This window comes from Pleurodeles waltl, chromosome 2_2 (genome assembly GCF_031143425.1).
Source record: "Pleurodeles waltl isolate 20211129_DDA chromosome 2_2, aPleWal1.hap1.20221129, whole genome shotgun sequence".
NCBI classification, from domain to species: Eukaryota; Metazoa; Chordata; class Amphibia; order Caudata; family Salamandridae; genus Pleurodeles; species Pleurodeles waltl.
The window spans coordinates 329,794,255-329,810,692 of record NC_090439.1 but is presented as its reverse complement, the minus strand read 5'-3'; positions in this window follow the sequence as shown (position 1 = coordinate 329,810,692).

Below are 16,438 nucleotides of genomic sequence, written 5' to 3'. Positions count from 1 at the left end.
AATATGTAATATTATAATCAAAGTAGCACTTAAGGTGCCGTTCAAATCAAAATTAAATTGGAGAAAAATCTCCTCATTACTTGCCTATATAAATTGCAATTTATATATCAATTCAAAGGACACAAATTGACTAGTCACCCAAAACATGAGAGCCACAGTAAGTGGTGCTAAACTTCATTACCAAACAAAGGCATCAAAACCCACAGCAAGTGCCGTAAAACGGCTCTTACCAATCACAGGGCGTCCAGGTTCCAACTGCCAAGTTTTAAAATCGACCAAATGGTCACAGCATGACGAATGAACAAAAAGGATCTCAGTCGAGGACCGGCACCACCTGGATGGTCAAATCAGAAAGAAGGGAAAAACACTGTGATTGCCAAGACTCGGGTCTCCTCAGGCATTGATCGTTCGCAGCGAGATCCCAATCCTTCGTTGCGACCAATCCGTCAGGCGTCCGAGTCGCCAATGAGTCCCTGAGCGGGTGCCAATTTGTCGAAGTAAGCCTCAGCAAGGCCTCAAACCATATAGGAAGAAGTTGGCACAGAAACTGAAATAAAAGACAAAGTTTATTAAACCTCATGAGGTGGTACTACAGTTCAAACAGCACCCTTCGGTAATGTTTAAAGTAGCACACTGAACTAAGAGAGCATGGTCCTTTTATACCCACGCAGGGGCTAAAAGAAGGTGGTAAAATTATAGAAGCAAGACTTACATACATATAAGGTCATATGGAAATGCGCAGTCGACAGGTAGGAGGGGCTAACAATTTTCAAGGACTAGTTGACACATTACTGTCTGTTACTGATTACTAACAGCTGCAGATCTTACTGGGCATGTGAGAAAGTGGGAGATACTAAATATAACTTGTCACTAGACAGATTTTCAAGAGAAGTTAACAGAAAGGTAGGACAGAGCACATGGCGAGCACATGGCATAGAAAATGGCTGCCATGAATACAAAATGGATTCCGCAAAATGTTCACAATAGTTGCTAAATACAAGATGTCTTCTGCTAATGGTTAATCTAATCGCTACTGACTTACAACATCAGGGCGTGCGGTAGTGGAGTTTTTACTATGGTCACATTGGGTTGAGTCCAGCCTCACGCTTAATTTCTAGAACTTTGTGCAGTTAGTGCACTCAAGCATCCAGACACCAATCTCTCATGTTTCTAGCACCTTTCAGTTTAAACAAAAGAAGACCTTGTTTTGGCATTTGGGTGTATCTGTCGAGGGACCACAATTAACTGGTAGTGGTGGTTGACAAAGGCCCTTTGCAGCTGATCCTCTCCCAAGATGCAGCAATAAGATGCCTTCTAGGTGTTTGTGTCTGGCCGTTTAATTTCTTCTTTTGAACTAGCTGCCACTTCCCACGGTTCTCCTAAACTTCTAAAAAACATTTGGTGCAAGAAGCCACCGTCTCATCTGTTTCTCCTGAAGTCTCACCATACTATTTTGTCTCTGTTCTTAAAGGGTGGTGGCAGGGGGGATAAAGATTTGGATCTGGCTTCAGATATACACCAAGCCGTTGCCGAGATCTAGGACAGGGCATTTCCTTTGGATGCTTCATTATGTCAGACTAGTCAAATAGTTCAGGGGTCATATATGGCTGCTCTTCCAAGCTTGTCTAATTTTTTATCTGTGTCAGGGGCAAAAGTTGATGCAGGGGCCATAGCCACGTTGAATATATGGTTGAGCCTGAGAACCGCCCCAAATGCCCCATGGCTCCCCCTTGTGGTCAAGACGCTGGCCTAGATGTGGTCACAGCCCCTGAAAATCTGCTACACAAGGAAATTCCCTTAGAGTCTCATGGGTTTATTGTGAGAAGGGGACCTTGATATGCTTATCTTACCAGATATTGCTGCTTTCACAAAGAAAAACTGGATAAAGGAGGCCAACTTGAGTTCACCTACTGCCTTGGGTATGGGTTGTGAGAAGGACTTGAGCCCACAATCGCAGTGTTTACTAATTTGAACACTACAAATTATGACTTATCTGTGCCTGCAGGGTCATATGTATTTGTGCAGTCATTCAGTTTGGAAGGGGTAGGAGGGTGTGAGGTTTCTTATGATATTTTATTGTGTATTGAGAGGGTCGTATCTTCCATTCTGGTTCCACTGGATAGATCAGTTGCTAACTCTGACCATGTGTTGGATGTGCTGACCCCAAATCTAATGGGGACGCAGCACCTACCTCTTATGGGCCTTAGTTCAAGGAAAGAAGAAATTAGTGTAGTTATAAAGTCCCAGGTCACTCAAACTAATACTGTGGAGAAAAGTTGGGTAAAAAAAGTTGGAATTCAGGTGGGTAACCGTGAAAATTCTGAGCAATTTAACTGCAAAACTGAGGACACTCAGGAGAGAGAAAAGTTGCCATCTCCCACGTTTAGACATTCGTCAAGATGTCCAAAGTTCAAAGATAATTGATTCTGAGAATCCCCTAACCATTTTTTTTATTTTTTAAAAAGGGGCTCCCCTTGATCCCTCCCAAGATCCATGTTTACATTTAGCTGGGATAGTTGCAATGTTGATGTTCAGTAATGTGGATCACTTTCGGAAAAGAGGCATTGATGTTTTTCTGTTAAAGATGATTGCTGACTCTAAGCTTAACAGCCCAAGTTTGGACTCTCGGGAGGTCATTCAGAATCTAGATAGCAGAAGGGGGGCTGTAAAGTTGAAGGTTATCACAATCTCTATTGGCAGGCATACCGGGAGAAAAGTCATTCATATTGTGGGATATGAGGACAAGTGAGCTAGGAAGTCTGGAATGGGAGGAGAGTTAGCACCCTGGGGTTGGGTAGCAAGTGTGTGGAATGCTGCAAAACGTAACACAAAACTTCCTATGTTGGAGAGGTAGCCCTTTGGGCAGAATTATTTCCTGGAATATGGAAGGCCTGGGGCAGTCTAATTCTAAATTACATTTTAAAGCACATCTCAGTCCATTGATTGTTTTCTTACCGGAAATTTGGAGATGCACCTATCTTAAGTATGAGAATTATTTTGTCTATTCCTGTGGAGAAAAATCTTCGATAAAGGGTCACGCCAGTGGAGGTATTGCTATTTTATTGAGAAGCTACATGAATTGGAATCTTAAGGTGCTTGTTCATACTTCAAAACTATGTATTTGCTTAAAGTTAGCTATGTCCAGTGTTAGGTGAGCCACTTTCAATTGTTTTGATGGTAAATGTCTATATCCCACCGGGAGGTATTATGATACCCTAGTTGCTTTTATGCTGTCTTTCATACACAATATTATTGTTTTAAAAGATTGTTCTCTGATTATTATTGTTGGGGACTTTAATGCTGAAATTTCTAACTCTGCCTCTGTGACCTTTGGAAATTCCAAGCTGGAAGAGGTATGGTGTATCCCTGAGGCTTTTTCTCCTGGAAAAATTAAACCAGATTGGCTGGGTTTATGTTTTCAAGAGAGCCCGAGATCAAATACATTTTTTGCCCAAAATGGCAAATTCCCTGAGGATTCCCCAGATTCTTTTAATTTTTATTCCTCTCAAGAGCAATCATTAATTGATTATATGGTGATATCTTATCTGAAGCCTGTACCCAGCTTGAAGTATTGAGGATGGACTAGGAGATCAGGGTATTCTTTTGGTGGTAATTGATTTAGGGCCTCATTACAGGTTTTGGTGGTTGGACCGCCAGACCCCCATATTGGCAGTTCTAAAAAGACCGGCCTATCATGAGTCAAATAGGCAAGACTGCCGACTGCCAACCACAAAAGGCAGACCGGCAGTGACACGAAGGGCCAGAAATAGGCGGTCAGACCTCCAGCACCACGACCTACCACTGACCGTAATATAAGCCCAAAGTCGCAGTGGCAGACACATATAGCAGTCAGACAATGGTGGTCAGAACCACTGTGGTTAGCAGTCACCAAAGTAATACACAATGTGGATTTGAGAACAGCACAGCTGACACACATTGTCACACTGGACACACCTGCAAAGGACACTGTGAAACACACCCCTTCACACACCACAATCCTTTGCATTTATACTGCAACATACTGAAGCCAGAGTTAATTATTGCCCACAAAGCACAGATACAAGGCACTACTTTTTTCTCTCCATCTCTTTTCAAACCCACACACTTTGTCCAGTCTCACCCTTTTGTATCTCTCATCTTTAGTAAGGCAGTGTCATTTTTTTTCTTTTTCACCATGTCATGTTCTAAAAATCCATTTTTTTTCTGAGGATGAGTTGAAAGTCATGGTGCATGAAATCATAAGAATAGGGCCACAATTGTTTGGAGCACTAGTCTAGCATACTCCTCTCAGTAGGAAAATGGAAATGTGGGACAGGATAGTCCACAGAGTCAGTGTTGTAGTAACCACCCTGCACACAAAGCAGGACATCAGGAGGAGGTGGAACAACCTCAGGTGCAAGGTCCGGTCCCTGGTCTCCAGGCACCAGCTGCAGACCAAGAATACTGGCGGTAGCTTTCTGCATCCTAATAGGTCTGGTAAGTTACCACATCAAAAATGTCAGAAAAATGCAGTCAAGCATGTTCACTGCTCACCTTTTGCCACCTTTACTGTCACTCCACTCACAAGCCCGGTGTTCACTTGTCAAAAGACCCCTGTTTGGCAACTCACAATTGAAGTGTATGCACCTGGGGGGATAGCATCTGTATAGTGTGTGTGTAGTACAGGGAGTTACATTACTACAACTCCCAGGATGCACTGTTACTCAAACCACCAGCCCAGTGTTTCCTTCTCAAAATAGCCTTACTTGTTAACTCCCAATTGAAGTCTACTCACCTGTTATAATGACTTAAACAACCAGCACAGTGTCCTCTTCTCCAAATACTCCTGTATGTGAACTCACAATTGAAGTGTACTCACCTAATAGAATGCCCTGGGCTAACTGTTGGGAAATAGAGGAAGTGACAGGACTATAAAGCCCCACAGCCCCTGTTTCTCCAAACCAAACACCAGCCCAGTGTTCACTTGTCCAAATGCACCTGTTAGTGAACTCTCAAATGTAATTTAGTCACTGGGCAGTGTTCCATTTGTTTAGTATGTGTAGGTGAGAGAGTGACATGACTGCAAAGCCCAAAAGGGACTGTTTCTGTAACTCCTAACACCAGCACAGAGTACACTTGCCCATATACCCTTGTTTGTTAATTCACAAATCAAATGCATTCATCTGTGGGGCCAAAATATGGATGGTATGTGTAGTAAAGGGACTGACATGATTCCAGATTCCAGGAGGCTCTGATACTGTTACCCCAACCACCAGCACATTGTCCTCCTCTTCATATACCCTGGTTTGGTAACTCACAAATGATGTGAACTTACCTGGGGGCATACCATTTATAAAGTGTGTGTAGTAGAGACAGTGACAGGACTGTAACTCACAAGAGGAACTGTTTCTCTGACTGCAAATACCAGAACAGTGTACATTTGATCAAAAAGGCCAGTTTGGGCAATCACTTTGCATGTTTACTCAGATGTGAGGATAACATTTGTAAAGTGTGTATAGTAGAGGGACTGACATGACTGCTAAGGCCAGGTGGCTCTGTATTTCTCACTCCAGACACAGGCCCAGGGTCCATATGCCCAAACAGCTATGTGTGCGAAATCCCAATTGAAGCACACCCACCTGGGAGGATACCATATAAAAAATTTTGGGAAGCGGAGGGAGTGACCAGATTGCAAATCCCAATTGGCCAAGTCCCCCTACCTCCAACAACAAAACCAGATCCACTTGCCCAAATCCACCTAGTAGAAAACTCCCAAATGAACTCTACACATCTGGGGGGATGAAAATTGTCAAATGTGTGCAGTAGAGATAGTGATATGACTCAAAACACCATACCAGTGGTCACGTGATCAAATACCCTTGCCTGCTAAGTCAAGATCAAGATACAGGACATGGTCAACTCTAAGATGCGTTTGGCTTCCTAGCTCCACCTTGACCTGCTAACCCAAAATGAAACTATTGATGACAGGAAGGACAGCTTACCCACTGTGTACAAGTATTCCTAAGGCCTCAAGCTCCATCACCAAATTTGGTATTGGCAGCTGACACATTTGCCCTGCAGTAACCACATGATGACTCCTGTCACATATGCCACAAACCTGCCTGCATCACATTCAACTAGGCCTCAGAATGGGTCACAATAGGATTACCTGCAAATCAAATGTATCAGGTCTTTGCAAAATGCCACTGTAATTGTCTGGAGGTAGATGTCACAATACAACCAGTAACATTGTACATTTCACATCAACGGGTTGAGTTGCCACTGGCCACACAGAGCCCACAGAACAGACAGCCACTACCCCATGGATAAAGCCCTCAGTGATGAAGAACCTCCTGGACATCTGGATGTGGAGGACGGTGCTGGCACATCTGGACAACCTTGTCAGACACCAACAGTGAGACACACTTTGGCCAATACATCATCTTCCAGCCCGGTTGCCTCCACATCACAGGCAGCCATGTGCCACCCAACCTGTGTCCCTAGGACAGTACCAACCATCTTGTGCCCCCCAGGCCAGGATCCTGAGTCACAGCCCGAGACTTCTGACAAAGATGGTCCAGGAACCGGTGGGAGGGGGCTCCCTGTGGCAAGGGCACAGGGCCATCATGGTAGAGTGCATGGAAAGGATGCTGTGGGCTAGTGGGGTGAGGCAACTGGAGGTGCTCATGACCAGGACACCATCAGTCACATCTTGGGGGTCTACCAGGAGTCAAAAGGTGTGATGGGCCAGGTACTTGCTGAACTCCGGGAAATAAAGCAGCTGCAGAGAGACTTCCATTGGGAAATGTGTGAACCGTGGGGGGCTCACAATACCAAGATGGCCTCCCTAACAGGGGTGCTGAGGGATATTATCACCACCCTGATCAGGGATCAACAATACCATTCTACCCCTTCCTTCGGTGCATCTACACCAGGGCCTTCATCGGTGCCAGCCAGTAGGATAGAGGCCCTGTCAGGGGAAGAACGCACCCCTGCCTCTGTAGCAGCAGTTATTCCCCCACCACAAAAGCAGGGAAGTCCAGCGAGGAATCCAGGAGGTGCAGATGGCAAGACACCCACCACTGCCAGACGTTAACCACTTTCAAAACGACCTCCTTTGGATGCCACATCTTCACTCTGTTGACTGTTCTTCAACCACCTACCATTTCCAATGGGAGGAGTACACTGGACTTTGGACTTCCAGTGGTGTGGCAACTAAACCAATGATTTCATCAACCAAGGCTTAACCCTTCACTTTTATGTTCTATCATGCTCTATTTTTATGTTCTGTACACATTTTCAAGAAATCTACCTTTCACAAATTCATTGTTTGCTTTGCTTTCTTCTGTTTTACATTTTGCTATGTAGGGATGTAAAGCAATGTGAAACAAATGAGGAAGACCCAAGATACCAGAGCACGGAGAAATACATTACAGGTACAGTGTCCTGCTAAGGATTACTAACAACACACACAAAAACATTGTAAGTGTCTGGTCACACCAAACATTTTATTTCACCGTACAGCACATAGGTTGTTGAAATGTCTAGACTGTTATAGCCAAGAATGGCGAACTGATTATGTCAAGGTACACATCCCAACGTACAGCCCCCAGACAACGGAAAGAAGGGCATTGTCAGGCACTGTAGAATAGGCAAACAGAAAAGTGGATGGTATCACTAGCTTGAGCCTTATCACATACCACACCAGAGTAATCCACCATTTCAGAAATCAAGGTACAGCCAGAGGGCGGTAAAATAATCCCTGATTAGGGGCCCATCATATTCCAATGACTATGCATCTGGTGGTATGACACAACCATATGTCAGTGTGGTGGCACAGGCACTATGGCCTGCAATGATCAAACACAGCTACAACTACATACAGGTCATAGAAGAAGAGGGTTTAGCCTATGTCAAGGCTGAATGCTCTGCTTTCAATTTATGACAACATATTCCATGCCCACATGATCACACACATGATGCAGTTGTCCCAACACAGCACACTAAACAAGTCCAATGTACACTTCTGACCTTCCACCCAAACACTGTTCATGCTGCCCTGGCACAGTTCTCATACACCCTAAATCTGTGACTTACATTACCTGAAACAATCCATGTCCACTTCGCATGTCAGAACAGCATCAGATACCTGTCAATGTCTCAACTCGGAAATGCCCACATGAGGATGCCATGGTGTATTGCTTTCACTAATGACCGAGCTGACAAAAATCTCTGAAATGCACTTTTTAGTTTAAAGAAGATATTTATTGTTACTTCACCACGAGGTTCCTAAAAAATGAAGGAGGTTACTAGGTCGAAGGCCCACGTTTAAAAATAGTTACAGCAATGAAAGGAAAATATATCAAAGTGATTCTCAACTGCAATGTACACAGCAAATATATGTGATTATATCATAGCATAATTGCAAAGCAAAGGATAATGTAAAAATTCATCACAGTAGGGCCTGTCAAGCTCTTCATCTTTCTCATGCCAGCAAAAAGATGACCCCGGTTCAACTTCGCGAAAGAGATCCTCACCCTCCTGAACGAGGTCTCGGAATTTCCCTTGCTACTGAGCAGGGCCACCTCTTTTATAGTTTAAACAACCATGGAAAGAGCCTTCTGAAAGGCCCTCCCCTCTCAGATGGAAATATTCAAACATGCTGGCTACTGTAGGTCAGAGTTCGTAGAAAAACATTGAAAACTGGCCAGCCTTTCAAGGCTCTCCATCCAAAGCCACACCTTTCCCTGCACTGGAGAAAACAAAAAATATGTACTTTCTTATCAGGAACTGTTCGTGTTCTGTGAGAGAAATATAAAGAAACAAGCTTAGTTTACCATATGGAAAAACACAGCTTAACTGCAATGTCTCAACTGTAATGTCTAACGCCACGATAAAGCCAATAGGCAGCTAAACTGAATACAAAATGTAATCTGCAACTGGTGAACACTAAACAACTAATATGCACAGTGGTGAACACAAAGTCAGTGGTCAAACACCTCTATTTCTACTACATCTCCACCCTCTGACCAATGACTTTGTGAACTTTTCTCTTATTTCAAAAAAAGAAAACATCATAAGCAAATTAGATTTGCATTGTATACAGCAACATAATGCCATGATAAAAGCAATCACTGTAAAGCAATGGAAGTGGATTAACGTAGTGATCTTATAAACTTTTAAATCAGACACACCTACAATTAAAAGACTAAAGTTTAAATACTCTTATTGGGATAATAACTGATTGAATAGTGTCTCTAGGATAGCAAGTTGGTGTAGAATTAGATGAAAACATCATGAGTTCCAATCATGTAAAGGTTCACCTGAAAGGTTTGCTGGAATGTAAGTGAAAGTCAGGTTTCCACATGAAAAACCTCCAGCCAACTGGCAATTTTGCTTAATGAGACTGGCAGCAGTCATCAGATGATAACAAGTAATGAATTAGTTCCAGTGGAAGAATGTAATCAAAGAAGTTGACAGAACATCCATGGTACTCTGTATTTTTCCAATGTAGAACTTGAATCAATGATGCAATTTGTGCAAAATGGATCCATAGGTTTTGTACTTTAAAAGCAGCAGGAGCGTTGCACAAAGGTTATCAATCAGGTTCAGGTTAGGGGTGTAGTCCCTCACCTGAACCCACACGCGAACGCCCGAAGGGAGACCACACAGCACACTCATGGTTAGTGGCAAGTCATAGTAGGATCTGTTAAAGAAACAAGTATGACTTTTCTTGCAAATAACATTTGTCATCTGAAATGTGCTCTCCCTTTTCCTTTCCTTGTTTGATAATCAGCAGGACGTCATTAGGGCCCTTTGCTATAATTTCTGCAGATTCTGAAGGGCCATTTGGGGATTCAACCCACATCTTAGCACTGAGGGTTTTATCTGCTGCACCACAGCTTTCCTTTCCTTGCACTGTCAGAAGGGCTGGGGCAATCCCTTTCCTTACCAAACCTCCATACACTGCACCTCTGACAACTTGGGCAATTCTGTCTCCAATCTGTATGAATAAGTCAACTCCTCCACTATTTAACAGAATAACTTTGATTTCTCCTTGGTAATCTGCATCAATCAATCCTCCTAAAACCTGAATACTTTTAAGGGCCAACACAGATCTGGGATCAATCAATCCAAAATGCTCTATGGGAATCTGTATTCCAAGATTTGTTTCATACAACGCTATGTCTAGGGGTTTTAGTCTGTAAGCTTGTAAAGCATGTAAGTCAAGATCTGCAGATTCAGGTGTGGCTCTGTAAGGAGCTAACGCTCCAGGTTTTATTTCCCAGTATATGATTATATTGGTGGCCACATGTGGTTGTATTTGCAAGGCTGGAGTTAACATTCGCATCAAAGGTGTTTCAGCATTTGTTACTGGTCTATTGTTCAGAATCTGGAGGGCTTCATTTAAGTGCTCTCTCCAGTTTTTCAAAGATCCATCAGATAATTTTCGCAATTGAGCTTTCAGTAAACCATTCATTCTGTGACTCAGTCCTGAGGCCTGTGGATAATAAGGAATATGATATATCCACTCAATATTGTGCTGAGTACAGTAGTCCTGTAACAATTTGCCTTTGAAGTGTGACCTATTGTCACTCTGGATCTGGAGTGGTACTCCATAGTATAACATTAACAAGTCCAGAGTTCTGATGGTATTGTCCTGAGTAGCACGTTTGCAAGGGACAGCAATCAAGTATCCAGAATAAGTGTCCACTACGGTACAGGCATATTGACACCCGCTACTAATCGGACTGCACTGGAGAAAACAAAAAATATGTGCTTTCTTATGAGGAACTGTTCGGTGAGAGAAATATGAAGAAACAAGCTTAGTTTACCATGTGGAAAAACACAGCTAAACTGCAATGTCTAACGCCACAATTAAGCCAAGAGGCAGCTAAACTGAATACAAATAGTAATCTGCAACTGTTGAACATTGAACAACTAATATGCACAGTGGTGAACACAAAGTCAGTGGTCAAACACCTCTATTTTTACTACACATGGTGAAGGTACCTGTACAAAGACAAAACATGGAGCATAGGCTCGAAAACATGTCTACCACACAAATCACATAGCAAGCATCTAGAAAGGAAATTACATTCCAATGATACTGACACAAACAAAGCAGCTTCGTCAAGGTGGGGATATGACAAAGGCTAACTCTTCAAGCACCCTTTGGCTGAATATTGTAGAGTATCCCCTCTATAGTTTTGCCAAACCACAAATCCAGACAATCTCACGACTACAGTTCTTCGTACAGTCACAGTCATTACATCACATGACATACTTACACTCATGAGAAGTAGCTGTTGATGAGATCATTCCGCAATTCAGCTCCTTCCTCTTCACCACTGTCATCCTCACCTGGCGTTTCAGAAGTCTCACCTGATGGCACTGCAGTTTCCCCTCCTCTGGAATGTATGGGATATTCTTCCGCAGGGCGATGTTGTGGAGCATGCAGCATGCCACAGTGATCTGACATACTTTTCTGGGTGAGTAGAGGAGGGCTCCACCAATCTGGTCAAGAAACTAAAATCTGGCCTTCCAGAGCCCAATAGCCCGCTCCCCTACTTGCCTTGTTCTTCCTTGGGCCTCACTGGAGCAGACTTCCCCTTGTGAAGTTGGATTCTTTATTGGCGTCAACAACCAAGAATGGTTTGTAGATGCGGAGTCTCCTGTTAAGGAATGGGACATATGTGCATCAATGAGTCACTCAGTTCATGGATGTAGCACCAGACATTGCACACACACAAACAGGACAGATGTGACTTACCAACCAGCCACACCCTCTTTTTGTTCAGTTGTGACATCAGCTGGGATATGGTTCTGTCCCGCATTATGAAGGAATCATTTGCTGAACTTGGATAACGGGTGCTTACCTGTGAAATGTAGAGATCTGCCAAACAGACAACTTGCACATCAACAGAATGTAAGTTGTTTCTGTTGCAGTATACTCATTCATTGGCCCGCAGTGGGACCAAGACTACATGTGTGCCATCAATGACCCCACCATCTGTGGGTTGCGTTAAAAGCCATAAAAGTCAGCCTTCACATTGGCTAAATCCTGATGTTGGAGAAACTGGTTATAGCTATCAAAAGATTTTAACTGAGGACATCCTTCAACACCATACTGAACACAGGTTGATACATTCCAGCTGATAGGGCCACTGTATATTGGGGGTATCCCGTGGCTAGGGAGTGCAGTACTGACATGACTTGTACAATGGGTGGTATGCTGCTTGGATTACTAATAGCTGGCATCAGATCAGGCTCCAACTGGCTTCTCTCACGAGCAGCTGGAGAAGCTAGATGATGAGGTCCTACCCCTAATGGACACCTCTATGGTTCATCAGAGGAGCAGTTTAGTACCTCATGTGAACAATTGTCTCTGTATTTCACCATCCTTTCCCTCTTTACAGGCTAGAATGTGTCTTTGTGATAGTTTGTCTATTCATGTGCCTGTTTTTGCAGTATGCGTGCCATCAATGGGAGGGTCAGTATGAAGATATCGGTGGCCAGTGCTGTACGTTAATTTCAGTCACATTGTGTTGTGTGAGGTTTTTGGGGTCCTATATACTCCTTGTGTTTGGATGCACATATCTAATTGAGGAGACATTATTGCCAACCACTGACATATTTTCCTCTTGATTGTTGTAAATGTCAGACAACATATATGTGCATGACAGCATGAACTGAGTACACATGGTGTATGAGTCAGTTGAGTATAATGTGAGCAGTGTGTATGGTGCCACAGATTCCTGAACACACCTGCCTTTGCTAAAATGTTGTTTGGAAAGCATATCATGACTCACTCTGCCTGTCAGGTTGCCACATACGGAGCATGCCAAACTACTGTTGGCTACATGATGTACTGCCATGCATGGGAAGTGATGGAAATGGAGTGTCATGTAGGTTCTGTCAGCTCAGCCTGCAGAGACCACGCCCTGTCACATGTGTCTCCTAGTGTGGGACCTAGTCTATGCTGGGGTAGAATCACTGTGGCTATGCAACTTTGCCACTTTGCCCACTCCCTGTACCCCATCAGATCTGGCATGTGGCAAATATGAGGCTCTGGTGGCAAACCCTGCCCAGAATGCATCATTCCTTTGAGTAAATTAGGAATGCCTACAGAGGTAAGACATTAATCTAAACCATATGTGCACTTAGCATCATTGCAATGTGTGTGTTTGATTCATGACAGATCCCTGACTCCCACAGCTCTGTTGTCACCTTCCCACAGGTCATATTTGTCCCATACAGGCTTATTGCACAAACAACAGTCCCACAGTGCAGACAGTGTGTTGATTCCTGGAAAGCCATGATATGTGACTCGGTAGCTTGGTCAATTAGCAGAAACCAGTCTGGCGAGGAGTAAGCCCGATGATGATACCTGTCACCCAAGTGGGTGCTTGAGGGTTCTCCTAAGTATACTCAGTACTGATTCGCCACTTCCAAACTCGATACGTTTTCTTGTTTCTTTCTCTCTTGTGGAACAGTGCACTTATATTGAGATCATGTATGTGACTCAACCATTTGTGATTAAACTTGTGATCTTGATCTCTTGATGTGTCTTATGCATCCACACATCAACACCCATCAAGAGAAGGGTTTAAGGAGACACATCGCCCAAAAAGTACTGTCAAGGAGACCAGATCCTCAGGGCTTGCACCTGTTCCCAACATGTCCACCTCTTGGCAGCTCCAAACTCCACTAGTTATTATAGCACAGAGTTGAAGAATGGCCAAGCGGGGGAATGGGCTTTGGGTTGGGAACAGCAGGGAAGGAGACCTGTGGAAGCAAGAGTTAAACAACACAATTGCAAAGATTAATCACATTGACTTTCAATAAGCTTTGTTTCAAATAACACTTATACTGAAAACATGAATGGCCTAAAGCTTCACTATATCTAGGCCTCAAGAATCTAGGTACCTGGAAATCAAGAAAGGTATGCAAAGTTTTTATATGAACATTCCAGAATTAACATATCATATTTTGAACAATTCCAAATAGCTCTCCAAATAGCTCTTAGAATAATCACTGCATTACAACAAAAATCAAAGAGCACCTGGTTTTCTCTGCATGAATGAACTGTACTAGAATCATGAATAACACTGCTACGTCACACTCTGATTAAGAGTTACAAGACTCAAATGTTCAGGAATTATTATGCACCTTAATCAAACTGCATATCAAGATTACAATGTCTCGAAATAATTGCGCACTCTGCTGATCTGTATCTCAAAAGTTAAAACAGCAGGAATGAATCGCGTACACTATTGCTGATTCGAACATCTAGATTCAAATGCAATGAAACGATCGCGTGCACTGCTGATCTGTAATTCAAGAGTTAAATGCCTGGAATGGATCGCGCATACTGTTGCCGATTCGAACATCAAGAATCAAAGGCCATCAAATGATCATGCATGCTGCCGATCTGAATGCCAAGGGTTAAATGTCAGGAATGAATCGCGCACACTGTTGCAGATTCGAACTTCACGATGCAATGCCATGAAATGATCGCGCACACTGCCGATCTGAATGCCAAGAATTAAATGCCAGGAATGAATCGCTCACACTATTGCCAATTCGAACATCACAATGCAATTGTCATGAAATGATCGTGCACACTGCCGACCTGAATGTCAACAGGCAAATGCCAGGAATTAATTGCGCACACTGTTGCTGATTCAAACATTACGATACAATTGCCATGAATAGATCGCGCACACTGCCGACCTGAATGCCAAGAGCCAAATGCCAGGAAAACAACTGCACACCCGATTTTATGTTTACGCCCAAAACTCTAATGTCACTGGAAACGGAGTTGGGGCCTAACCCGACGTCCGCCTTACCACTCTGCATGAAGATCTTCAAATAAATGAGGGCAGGCCTGGAAATGACTTGATACGCCACCGGGACAGGACCTCAGGAAAATGCTGCTGCTCTGCACCGGGACCTCTGAATAGTGAGCATATGGAGCTGGGCTGGCTCGCTTATATTGAGCCAAGCCCCGCCCATGAGCCACACCCAACCATGCTGCAGGAAAGGCTTCTAGAATGTCTTAGAATAAGGACCACACCCTGTAATCCTGCAAACAAGCCTTGCAAATGAACAATGTATTACAAACAGCATTAATGACTTTTCAAGGTAAAAGCTCTGCAATGCAAAAGGTTAACATACTGCATAGAAACACAACGCATGAAATATGCCCTTGCATAAGGACTGGGTGTTTGCGTTTACATTGCCTGTAGAGTGCGCACTGTCCTGATGTTGACAAGTACAGACCCTGGTGGTCCACAGCCGGCAGCATGCCGACTGCAAGAAAAGGTGGGAGGACCTAAGACTCTGGGCCTAGAAGATTGTTGAAGTCCAGCTGGGGATGTCCTCATCCTAGAAGTGGGAAAGGTGCCCATCAGACCATGACACACTCTAATGGCCCTCATCCTGGAGGTGGCCTATCCAGAGCTTGATGGGCATTTGAGGGCAGCACAGCAGCCACAAGGGGGTGAGTATAGAGAATATTCCTGCCTGTCAAACTGACAAGTGAATGAATTAGGTTCTGATAGCTCCCTCTGACAATTAGGGATGAGCCATGTGCCTCACAGTAGATGAGTGATTGTTTGTGTAGACATGTCATTTGGTGCATACTGATTTCCCTTGCCTATTGTCCCAGGGACTTAGGACACAACTGGGTAGAATCCACAAACCACTTGCTCTCCAGGGACAACATATGGCTGGGTACATTGATCAATCAACTACAGTTTGCTGTTGTAGTATGTGTGATTTCTATACAACAGACCGCTACTCCTCAATGTTACAGGCCAAAGTTAAGTAAGTGATGGATCACTGTTCTCAGCCATGTGTCTGGGTAAATGAGTATATAGGCATCTGCCACCCAGAGGCCACTTGTCTTCAGTGTATGACGGGTGCTGGTGCCTCACTACAGTCTGTAATGTGAAGATGGCCAACCTACATGTGACAGAGCTTACATCGTTCTTTTTGTCAGCTATAGATCAATTCCTTTGGAAGTGTGGCCCATTGACATGATATGTGTGCCATGACTGTTTCCAGCATTCCTTTGTGCCTACATATCAGAATGTGTCCCTTTCTCTTTTGAGAAACATTTGTAAGCTGCCATTTCATGAATGATCTACCTGTGTCATGGGGTGATGTCTGTATTCCCTCACATATATGTGAATGACAAACTGTGTGTGGCTAAAGACATTTAACATGGGGGTACATTTCATGTTGTGCCACAGATTGCAGTGTATCACCATTGTTTATTGGCCGACACATTCTCTCATGCGTTATAGCATGTCATTTGGCATGTACAACTGCAGTAGCAATGAGGGACATGAGACATAGACCTAGTGTTTTGATGCACAATGTGAAAATCTATGCCCTTGATGTATGGCATCATGTGGAAAAGTGCACTGCATGTGTGCAAAGGGTAAGGTCA